Source organism: Schistocerca piceifrons, chromosome 6 (genome assembly GCF_021461385.2).
Source record: "Schistocerca piceifrons isolate TAMUIC-IGC-003096 chromosome 6, iqSchPice1.1, whole genome shotgun sequence".
Lineage (NCBI taxonomy): Eukaryota > Metazoa > Arthropoda > Insecta > Orthoptera > Acrididae > Schistocerca > Schistocerca piceifrons.
Window position 1 is genome coordinate 263094028 of NC_060143.1, and position 12459 is coordinate 263106486.

The following is a 12459-nucleotide window of genomic DNA, read 5'->3' on the forward strand; positions in this document are numbered from 1 at the left end:
ACATATTCTTTTCCTCTCTGATTCTGCGCAGAACCTCCTCAGATCTAATCTTATCAGTTCACCTAATTTTCAACATTTGCCTATAGCACCACTTCTCAAATGCTTCTGTTGCGGTTTCCCCACAGTCCGTGTTTCACTGCCGTACATTTCTGTGCTCCAATCGTACATTCTCACAAATTTCGTCCTCAAGGCCTATGTTTGATACTAGTAGACTTTTCTTGGCCAGGAAGGCCCTTATTGCTAGTTCTAGTCTTGTTTGGATGTCCTCCTTGCTCCGTCCATCATTGGTTGTTTTGCTGTCCAGGTAGTAGAATTCCTTAACTTCATCTGTTTCGTGATCGTCAGCCCTGATGTTAAGTTTCTGGATGTTCTCATTTCTGCTGATTCTCATTTCTTTCATCTTTCTTCGATTTACCGGTTCAAATGGTTCAAATGGCTCTGAGCACTACGGGACTCAACTGCTGAGGTCATTAGTCCCCTAGAACTTAGAACTAGTTAAACCTAACTAACCTAAGGACATCACAAACATCCATGCCCGAGGCAGGATTCGAACCTGCGACCGTAGCGGTCTTGCGGTTCCAGACTGTAGCGCCTTTAACCGCACGGCCACTTCGTTCGATTTACTGTCAATCCATACTCCATAGTCATTAGACTCTTCATTCCGTTCAACATATCCTGTAATTCTTCTTGACGTTCACTCAGTATAGCAATGTCATGAACGAATCATATCACTGATACCATCTCACCTTGAATTTTAATTCCATTCCGGAATCTTTATTTGATTTCCATCATTGCTTCTTCGATGTACAGGTTGAACAACAGAGGTGAAAGACTACATCCCTGTCTTACACCCTTTTTAATCTGAGCACTTCGTTCTTGGTCGTCCACTCTTATTATTCCCTCTTGGCTCTTTTAAGTGTTGTATATTACCTGTCTCTCCCTACACCTTACCGCTATTTTTCTAAGAATTTCGAACAGCTCGCAACATTTCACACTGTCGAACGCTTTTTCCAGGTCGACAAATCCTATGAATGTGTCTTGATTTTCTTTTAGTCTTGCTTCCGTTGTGTACTGCAACGTCAGTATGGCCTCTCTGCCGCCTTTACCATTCTTAGAGCCAAATTGATCTGCAGCAATTTGGATGCATGAGCTGTTAAGAGGGTCGTGTGAAGATACTCGCACTTGTCAGCTCTGTCTGTCTTCGGAATTGTGCGGCTGATATTTTTCCGAAAGTTACATGGTACGTCGCCTAACTCATAGATTCCACAAATGAATAGGCGGTTTCTTGCCACTTCTCCCAATGATTTTAGAAACCTTGATGGAATGTTATCTGTCCCTTTGGCTTCTTTGCTCTTAAGTCCTCCAAAACTCTCTGAAATTCTGGTTCTACTACTGTAACTCCTATCTTTTCTAGTTCAGCTCTTGTTTCTCCTTCTATCACATCAGACAAATCTCCTCCCTACAGAGGCCTTCAACGCACTATTTCCACCTATCAGCTCTCTCCTCTGCACTCTTAATGTTATCACGGTTAATGTTAATTTCACTGGAGGTTGTTTTGACTTTCCTTTGTGCTGAGCCAGTCCTCCCGACAATCATTTCTTTTTCCTCACATTTTTCAAACAGCCATTTCGTCCTAGCTTCACTGCAAGCCCTATTTATTTCATTCCTCAGCGACTTGTATTTTTGTATTCCTGAATTCCCCGAATATATTTGTACTCCCCCCTTTCATCGTTCAGCTGAAGTATTTCTTCTGTTATCCATGGTTTTTTCGCATTGTACCTATGTTTTTGTTTCTAACTCCTGTGATTGCCCTTTTTAGACATCTCCATTCATCTTCAACTGTACTTCCTACTGAGCTATTCCTTATTGCTGTATCTGTATCCTTAGAAAACATCAAGCATATCTTGTCATTCCTACTTCTTTGCGTATTGATTCCTGCTGACCAATCACTTTAACTTCAGCCTACCCTTCATCGCATTGTGATCTGAGTCCATATCAGATCGTGGATGCGCCTTACAATCCGGTATTTGATTGCGAAATCTCTGTTTGACGATGACGTAATGTAACTGAAATCCTCCTGTACAGCCCATCCTTTTCCATGTGTACCTCTTCCTTTTGTGATTGTGGGACAGAGTGTTTCCTATTATCCAAGCCCATATTCTCCTTAAACATTTTCTTCTGCTCCTTCCCCTTCAACTGCATTCCAGTCCCCCATGAGTGTTAGAATTTCATCTCGCTCTACGTACTGTATTACCATCTCAGTATCCTCATGTACTGTCTGTATCTCTTCATTTTCTGTATGCAACGTCGGCAGGTACAGTTGAACTATCGTTGTCGATGTTGGTTTGCTGTCGGTTCTGATAAGAACAACCCTACCAAAAAAATGTTCAAATGTGTGTGAAATCTTATTGGACTTAACTGCTAAGGTCATCAGTCCCTAAGCTTACACACTACTTAATCTAAATTATCCTAAGGAGAAACACACACACACATGCACGAGGGAGGACTCGAACCTCCGCCGGGACCAGCCGCACAGTCTATGACTGCAGCGCCTTAGACCGAACAACCCTATCACTGAATTGTTCACTACAACTCACTCTCTGCCCTACCTCCCTATTCACAACGAATCTCACTCCTGCTATACCATTTTCTGCTGTTGTTGATATTACTCTCCACTGATCTGACCGCAAATCGTTGTCTTCTTTCCGTTTCACTTCACTGACCGCTACTATATCTAGATTGATCTTTTGCATTTCCCTTTCCAGGTTTTCTAGCTTCACTATCACTTTCATGCTTTTGACATTCCACATCCCGATTTGTAGAACTTTATCCTTTCATTGGTTCTTCAGTCTTTTTCTTATGATAGGCACTTCCCTCTTTGCAGTCCCCCGCCGGAGATCAGAATGGGGGACTATTTCGGAATCTTTTGCTAATGGCGACATACAATCCATACTAACTACGGTGGAAGACTACACTACACAAACAAACAATCGGCTTCCAAAACACATTGTGGAACTCTACTGCAGACACAAACGAGAACGTAAGACCTATGTCTAATATAGTAGATTAACATGCAGAGATTAAAACACTAAACTACCAAAGTACACCGTGAAACTAAATAATTCGCAGCTGGTTAAGAATTAGTAAAATGTCACAAAATCCTTTACCTTCCAACGCAAATGAAAACACGAGTAACTGTGTGCAGTAGATACGTAAGCAACACGCAGAAATAAAAACTACCAAAGCACAAAAATGTAACTATACGCATCAAAAAAGTTTTGTATCATCCCGGTTCCCAGAACTCCTGACGATAGACGATGACTGTAGATATTGCATCACAGGCACAGTCCCTTTTACTGTTCAGAGATGCCACTAAAATCGCTCAAAGATGTAAACAATCAATGCATGAGAACTTCCTATTAGACGGAGGGAGTCCGACAGCCGATCAGTTCTAGTCATTCCGCCAGGAAAGGGGTACACGACTCGTGTTGTCTGTAGTTCAACCAAGCATGGACGGTAAATACCGCGGTTAGATCGCTTCCGGATTGTTACTTTGTGCCAGGAAGGACTCTCAACAAGGGAAGTGTCCAGGCGTTTCGGAGTGAACCAAAGCGATGTTGTTCGGACATGGAGGAGATACAGAGAGAGACAGTAACTGTCGATGACATGCCTCGCTCAGGCCGCCCAAGAGCTACTACTGCATTGGATGACCGCTACCAACTGATTATGGCTCAGAGGAACCCTAACAGCAACGCCACTATATTGAATAACGCTTTTCGTGCAGCCACAGGACGTCGTGTTAGGACTCTAACTGTGCGCAATAGGCTGCATGATCCGCAACTTGACTCCCGACGTCCATGGCGAGGTCCATCTTTGCAACCATGAGACCATGCAGCGCGTTAAAGATGGGCCAAACAACATGCCGAATGGACCGCTCAGCATTGGCATCACGTTCTCTTCACCGATGAGTGTCGCATATGCCTTCAACCAGACAATCGTCGTGTTTGGAAGCTACCCGATCAGGCTAAACGCATTAGACACACTGTCCAGCGAGTGCAGCAAGGTGGAGGTTCCCTACTGTTTGTCGGGTGGTATTATGTGGGGCCGACGTACGCCACTGGAGGTCATGTAAGGCCCCGTAACGGCTGTACGATACGTGAATGCCATCCTCCGACCGACAGTGCAATCATATCGGCAGCATATTGGCGAGGCAAATGTCTTCATGGACGACGATTCGCGCCCCCATCGTGGACATCTTGTGAATGATTTCCTTTAGGATAACGACATGGTTCGACTAGAGTGTCCAGCATGTTCTCCAGACATGAATCCTACCGCACATGCCTGGGATACATTGAAAAGGGTTGTTTCTGGACGACTTGACCGACCAACTACTCTGAGGGATCCACGCCGAACCACCGTTGAAGAGTGGGACAATATGGACCAACAGTACCTTGATGAACTTGTGGAAAGTATGCCACAATGAATACAGGCATGCATCAATGCAGCAGAACGTGTTACTAGGTATTAGAGGTACTGGTGTGTACAGCAATCTGGATTACCACCTCTGAAGGCCTCACTGCATGATGGTACTACATGTAATGTGTGGTTTTCATTAACATTAAAGAGGGCGGAATGATGATTTTCTGTACAGGTTCCGGAACTATCGGAACCGAGGTGATGCATAATTTTTTTTTGATGTGTGTATATGATTCGCTCCCGGTTATGAACACGTTAAATTCCACGATATCGGTTGCATCGCTCTTGCTGCTTTTGCTCGGCCGGCGTATACTACCCATATACTCTTTGCACTTTACGTCCTCAGTGATTTGTGGGATGTATTCCAATGTCGGTCTTGTTCACCAGCTCCATCTAGCGGCAAGGGTGTTGTTCTCTGATGTCTTAGGATATCTCCTACTTGGGCCTTGGGGGGCTATTTGTTATTTAGTTAAAATGAAGGCTCTTTACTTAACTATTTTCGTTCCACACACTTTCTGAAAGACTGTATAAGGTTTTTAATTATATTAGTTTCTGGTGGTTATTGGAAGCCCCGTTTTGTAAAAGATTTTGTAAAACTGTTTTTAGGGATATATGTGATAAATCTTTGTGAACCATAAGCTTGTGTTTGCGTTTTCTTGTGGTAGCCCTTTGTGACTGGTTTGAGGATTGTAAATTTCACGCCGCACTATTGTTCTGTTCTTTCTTCTTGCCATTTATTTCCATAGATTCCTTTCCTCTCCAGTTCTGCGCAGAACTTCGTCTTTCCCTACCTTATCAGTCCAATTAATTTTCAAGTCATGTTTTGTATTTGATCGTACAATGTAGGCTTTCACGGTCGGTATTGTCTTCACTTAAAACTTCCGGGCTGATAGGCCGTGGTCCAAGTAAAATGTTGGAGACGAAACGTCAGGGGAGATTTTTACACTTGGACCACGGCCTATTAGCCCGGAAGTTTTAAGTGAAAAAATGTTGTATTTGTTATGTGTTACGAAATCGGAACGGCGGAATTTAGAACAACATCATGCCGTCAACGCTACTGTTAAACTTGAGGAACCGGAGAGTCTGACCTTTTTGGAAGGCCGACAACATGTTGTAGACGAAATAATCAAATCAAAGGTCAAAACACTGATAATTTGCTTTTTTTCACACTAGGGATATTGTACATAAAGAATTAGTTCTTTCAGGACTCAACCGAGTGTTTCACAAATATGTCCCTGAAAGGCTCAGGAAAAGGGTGAGTCGAATGAGGCCCGACGTTGCAGACATGTGGATGCTACATGCTGAAAACCCCATGTCACACAGGCGCTTCCACCTCAGAATTTTTCACCTCAAACGCATTGCCATAATTCCCCAGCCCCCTGTTTACCTGATCTGAGTCCTCGTGACATTTTTCTTTTCCCTAAATCGGAAAAAGTCTTTAAAGGATATTTTGGGACTCTGGAGAAAATTCAAACGAATGTGGCCGACATGCTGAAGGCCCTATCAATTGAAGCCTTTCAGTGCTGCTGCCAAGACAGGGAACAACGACTCCACCGTACTGTAGCTGCTGAAGGGAACTACTTTCAGGAGGACAATATTGTTATTTGAAAAAGTTAAAAAATAAAATAAAAAATAAAAATAAAAAATTTGGGAGATAGAAAATCAATCTCATTACTTTTCTCACACACCTCGTAAATAGACTGGTCATGCCTGTAGTTTTTCATGTTGTTGACGCCATATCTCCTGCAAATATATTCAGACGAGTTCGTGGATACTATCTACGGAATGTTTTGCGACTAAAATTAATAATAAAAAAGTAATAAATTAAGACGTCCTGCCTGATGAGGCAGATTTTTATGGGTGTCACTGTTTATGACATCATATCTCCTGAACTGTATTCCGTACAGATCTGGCACATTTAGTGATGTATGTGGATTCTGTGTGCAAAATGTGTGGTGAATAGGGTTAGTAGCAAAGGAGTAAGAAATTGAACCGTCGTGCCCGATGCGGTAGTTTTACTGCACGTACAGCGAAAATATAGTAAGCAATAAACGTTATTAGTTTCATCATTTTGTGGAGGCTGTCAACGATGAAAAGTTTCGTAAAGGCTTGAAATTATGTGTAAAGTTTGCTGCAAGTCGGTAAGTGTCCTTATTCTCAAATAATGGATGACTACAACCTGGGTTTTGTCGAGCAGTGCCATATGCTTCTTTTTTCACCACTGACCTCCACCCCTTCTTAATGCCACAGCGCTTCTTCCTAGATAGCCAGCGATATGTATAGCAAGTTCAGTAGAAAGGGATCCAGTAGGCTAGGACTGTATGTTGAACATCCGTATTTACATGTGTAAGTCGATGATTTTTATAAATCCATGCGTATAAAAGACGATGTATGTATGGTTCTACGTGTGTATGTTCCACATCTCCTACCGAGGGACTACATCGATTTCAACCAAATTTGGTATATACATCCCTTACTGCAGGTAACAATCACTGTGGGGGTAATAAGTTGATATGTATAATGATATTAATTTCAATGAAGAATTTAAAAAAGAAGAAACTGAAGATTTCGCTTTTGTTACATGTCGTCTTTTGCTTGCGATGTATTATTGTAAATTCTCAAAGTTAAGTACTGTCACTTAATTTTCTGTAATAAAACTTGTTAATCCAATTTGTTTGAATTGTTGTGTAACGATCCGTGAACCAGGCTTCCTAGGTACCGCATGTTTCACGGGTAGGTAGAATACAACAATTTCCACATACACTGTTAAAAGAACATACAGAATTATATCACGATACTGGCTGACCCGTGGTCTAGAGGTAGCGTCTTTGATTCGTAATCAATAACGTCTTCGGTCCCGGGTTCGATCCCCGCCATTGCCTAAATTTTGATAAATAATCAGCATTGGCGGCCGAAGACTTCCGGCATAAGAAGTCAGCCTCATTCTGCCAATGGCCTTGTCAAAGAGGGCGGAGGAGCGGATAGAGGTTCAGGGCACTTTCTCGTCCTAGGAAGAATCAGCAATGATCAACGACATGAGGATGCAGAAGGCAATGGAAACCACTGCATTAAAGACACGTAACGTGTATCCACAGGACACGTGGCCTGTATTTGAAGAAGTGTCATGATGATCTCTCCATTGGCAAAAGATTCCGGAATAGTCCCCCATTCGGATCTCCGGGAGGGGACTGCAAAGGGGGAGGTTACCATGAGAAAAAGATTGAATAATCAACGAAAGAATAACGTTCTACAAGTCGGGGCGTGGAATGTCAGAAGCTTGAACGTGGTAGGGAAACTAGAAAATCTGGAAAGGGAAATGCAAAGGCTCAATCAAGATATAGTAGGGGTCAGTGAAGTGAAGTGGAAGGAAGACAAGGATTTCTGGTCAGATGAGTATCGGGTAATATCAACAGCCGCAGAAAATGGTATAACAGGTGTAGGATTCGTTATGAATAGGAAGGTAGGGCAGAGGGTGTATTACTGTGAACAGTTCAGTGACCGGGTTGTTCTAATCAGAATCGACAGCAGACCAACACCGACAACGATAGTTCAGGTATACATGCCGACGTCGCAAGCTGAAGATGAACAGATAGAGAAAGTGTATGAGGATATTGAAAGGGTAATGCAGTATGTAAAGGGGGACGAAAATCTAATAGTCATGGGTGACTGGAATGCAGTTGTAGGGGAAGGAGTAGAAGAAAAGGAGAATATGGGCTTGGGACAAGGAATGAAAGAGGAGAAAGACTAATTGAGTTCTGTAACAAGTTTCAGCTAGTAATAGCGAATACCCTGTTCAAGAATCACAAGAGGAAGAGGTATACTTGGAAAAGGCCGTGAGATACGGGAAGATTTCAATTAGATTACATCATGGTCAGACAGAGATTCCGAAATCAGATACTTGATTGTAAGGCGTTCCCAGGAGCAGATATAGACTCAGATCACAATATAGTAGTGATGAAGAGTAGGCTGAAGTTCAAGACATTAGTCAGGAAGAATCAATACGCAAAGAAGTGGGATACGGAAGTACTAAGGAATGACGAGACACGTTTGAAGCTCTCTAACGCTATAGATACAGCAATAAGGAATAGCGCAGTAGGCAGTACAGTTGAAGAGGAATGGGCTTCTCTAAAAAGGGCCATCACAGAAGTTGGGAAGGAAAACATAGGTACAAAGAAGGTAGCTGCGAAGAAACCATGGGTAACAGAAGAAATACTTCAGTTGATTGATGAAAGGAGGAAGTACAAACATGTTCCGGGAAAATCAGGAATACAGAAATACAAGTCGCTGAGGAATGAAATAAATAGGAAGTGCAGGGAAGCTAAGACGAAATGGCTGCAGGAAAAATGTGAAGACATCGAAAAAGATATGATTGTCGGAAGGACAGACTCAGCATACAGGAAAGTCAAAACAACCTTTGGTGACATTAAAAGCAACGGTGGTAACATTAAAAGTGCAACGGGAATTCTACTGTTAAATGCAGAGGAGAGAGCAGATAGGTGGAAAGAATACATTGAAAGCCTCTATGAGGGTGAAGATTTGTCTGATGTGATAGAAGAAGAAACTGGAGTCGATTTACAAGAGGAGATCCAGTATTAGAATCGGAATTTAAAAGAGCTTTGGAGAACTTACGGTCAAATAAGGCAGGAGGAATAGATAACATTCCATCAGAATTTCTAAAATCAGTGGGGGAAGTGGCAACAAAACGACTATACACGTTGGTGTGTAGAATATATGAATTTGGCGATATACCATCTGACTTTCGGAAAAGCATCATCCACACAATTCCGAAGACGGCAAGAGCTGACAAGTGCGAGAATTATCGCACAATCAGCTTAACAGCTCATGCATCGAAGCTGCTTACAAGAATAATATAAAGAAGAATGGAAAAGAAAATTGAGAATGCGCTAGGTGACGATCAGTTTGGCTTTCGGAAAAGTAAAGGGACGAGAGAGGAAATTCTGACGTTACGGCCAATAATGGACGCAAGGCTAAAGAAAAATCAAGACACATTCATAGGATTTGTCGACCTGGAAAAAGCGTTCGACAATATAAAATGGTGTAAGCTGTTCGAGATTCTGAAAAAAGTAGGGGTAAGCTATAGGAAGAGACGGGTCATATACAATATGTACAACAACCAAGGGGGAATAATAAGAGTGGACGATCAAGAACGAAGTGCTCGTATTAAGAAGGGTGTAAGACAAGGCTGTAGCCTTTCGCCCCTACTCTTCAATCTGTACATCGAGGAAGCAATGATGGAAATAAAAGAAAGGTTCAGGAGTGAAATTAAAATACAAGGTGGAAGGATATCAATGATAGGATTCGCTGATGACATTGCTATCCTGTGTGAAAGTGAAGAAGAATTAAATGATCTGCTGAACGTAATGAACAGTCTAATGAGTACACAGTATGGTTTGAGAGTAAATCGGAGAAAGACGAAGGTAACGAGAAGTAGTAGAAATGAGAACAGCGAGAAACTTAACATCAGGATTGATGGTCACGAAGTCAATGAAGTTAAGGAATTCTGCTACCTAGGCAATAAAATAACCAATGACGGACGGAGCAAGGAGGACATCAAAAGCAGAATCGCTAAGGCAAAAAAGGCATTTCTGGCCAAGAGAAGTCTACTAATATCAAATACCGGCCTTAATTCGAGGAAGAAATTTCTGAGGATGTACGACTGGAGTACAGCATTGTATGGTAGTGAAACATGGACTGTGGGAAACCCGGAACAGAAGAGAATCGAAGCATTTGAGATGTGGTGCTATAGGCGAATGTTGAAAATTAGGTGGACTGATAAGGTAAGGAATGAGGAGGTTCTACGCAGAATCGGAGAGGAAAGGAATATGTGGAAAACACTGATAAGGAGAAGGGACAGGATGATGGGACATCTGCTAAGACATGAGGGAATGACTTCCATCGTACTAGAGGAGGGAGCTGTAGAGGGCAAAAACTGTAGAGGAAGACAGAGATTGGAATACGTCAAGCAAATAATTGAGGACGTAGGTTGCAAGTGCTACTCTGAGATGAAGAGGTTAACACAGAGGAAAGGAATACGTGGCGGGCCGCATCAAACCAGTCAGTAGACTGATAACCAAAAAAAAAAAAAAAAAAAAAAAAAAAAAACTGGCTGAAGTAAAGCTGTGAGGACAGTCGTTCTTGGGTAGCTCAGTTGGTAGAGCACTTTCCCGCGATAGGCAAAAGTCCCGAGTTCGAGTCTCGGTCCGGCACACAGTTTTAATCTGCTAGGAAGTTTCATATCAGCGCACACTCCGCTGCATAGTGAAAATCTCATTCTTGATACCACCTATAGTTCAGGAGACATTGCGTCAAATGCGGAGATCCGTGAAAAACGGCTGCATCATGCTTGACGTTCAAGTTATTACTATACTACTAACTCTATTTGCAACATATTTCGCAGACGGTATGCATATGCGCTGCTGAGTGTACCCACACAGTCCGTAGCTCGTGGTCGTGCGGTAGCGTTCTCGCTTCCCACGTCCGGGTTCCCGGGCTTGATTCCCGGTGGGGTCAGGGATTTTCTCTGCCTCGTGATGACTAGGTGTTGTGTGATGTCCTTAGGTTAGTTAGGTTTAAGTAGTTCTAAGTTCTAGGGGACTGATGACCATAGATGTTAAGTCCCATAGTGCTCAGAGCCATTTGAACTATTTTTTGTACCCACATAAATGTCATTGTAGGTCACAGTTCAACAAATACGACGCCTTAAACACGAGATACGTGAAGAAATGTCGCATCACGTGTGTAGTTTTAATACAATCATTCCTTACTAATAACATAGTCGTGCTGTCGAGTCAGCTTAAGGAAATACCTAACACGTGGCAGAGCTTTTGACAGCTTTCACTGTGTAGCGCAAAAGGCTGTAGGCGAAAACAACAGCCGTGTGTCGAGCTATGAGAAAGCGGTGCCATAGAGATGTTCAAAAAATTTTGTTGTAGACAGGCGAAGCAGCTGCGCCCAGCGGACACAAACCTTCATAATTTCAAAGGTGATTTCAGGAATACATGAAGATGAAGTTTTTTCGATATTACCATACAAACACAGCTCATCTATTGTTATATTTTTTCATACAAAATTATCAAATTGAGGATCCAGGTAGTGGCAGGGTTGTGAGCTGGTATACAGACCAGGGTGGTCCATTGATCGTGACCAGGCCAAATATCTCACGAAATAAGCGTCTGACGAAAAAACTACGAAAACGAATCTTGTCTAGCTTGAAGAGGGAAACAAGATGGCGGTATGGTTGGCCCGCTAGATGGCCCTGCCGTAGGTCAAACGGATATCAACTGCGCTTCTTAAAGAGGAACCCCTATTTTATTACATATTCGTGTAGCACGCAAAGAAATATGAATGTTTTAGTTGGACCACTTCTTTCTCTTTGTGATAGATGTCGCTGTAATAGTCACAAACATATGGCTACAATTTTAGACGAACAGTTGGTAACAGGCAGGTTTTTTAAATTAAAATACAGAACGTAGGTACGTTTGAACATTTTATTTCGGTTGTTCCAATGTGATACATGTACCTTTGTGAACTTATCATTTCTGAGAACGCATGCTCTTACAGCGTGATTACCTGTAAATACCACATTAATGCAATAAATACTCAAAATGATGTCCGTCAACCTCAGTACATTTGGCAATACGTGTAACAACATTCCTCTCCACAGCCGCGAATAGTTCGCCTTCCGTGATGTTCGCACGTGCAGTGCCAATGCGCCGACGCATGTTGTCAGGCGTTGGCGGTGGATCACGATGGCAAATATCCTTCAACTTTCCCCACGGAAAGACATACGGGGACGCCAGATCCGGTCAACGTGCGGGCCACGGTATGGTGCTTCGACGACCAATCCACCTGTCATGAAATATGCTATTCAATACAGCTTCAACCGCACGCGAGCTATGTGCCGGACAGCCATCATGTTGGAAGTACATCGCTATTCTGTTATGCAGTGACACATCTTGTAGA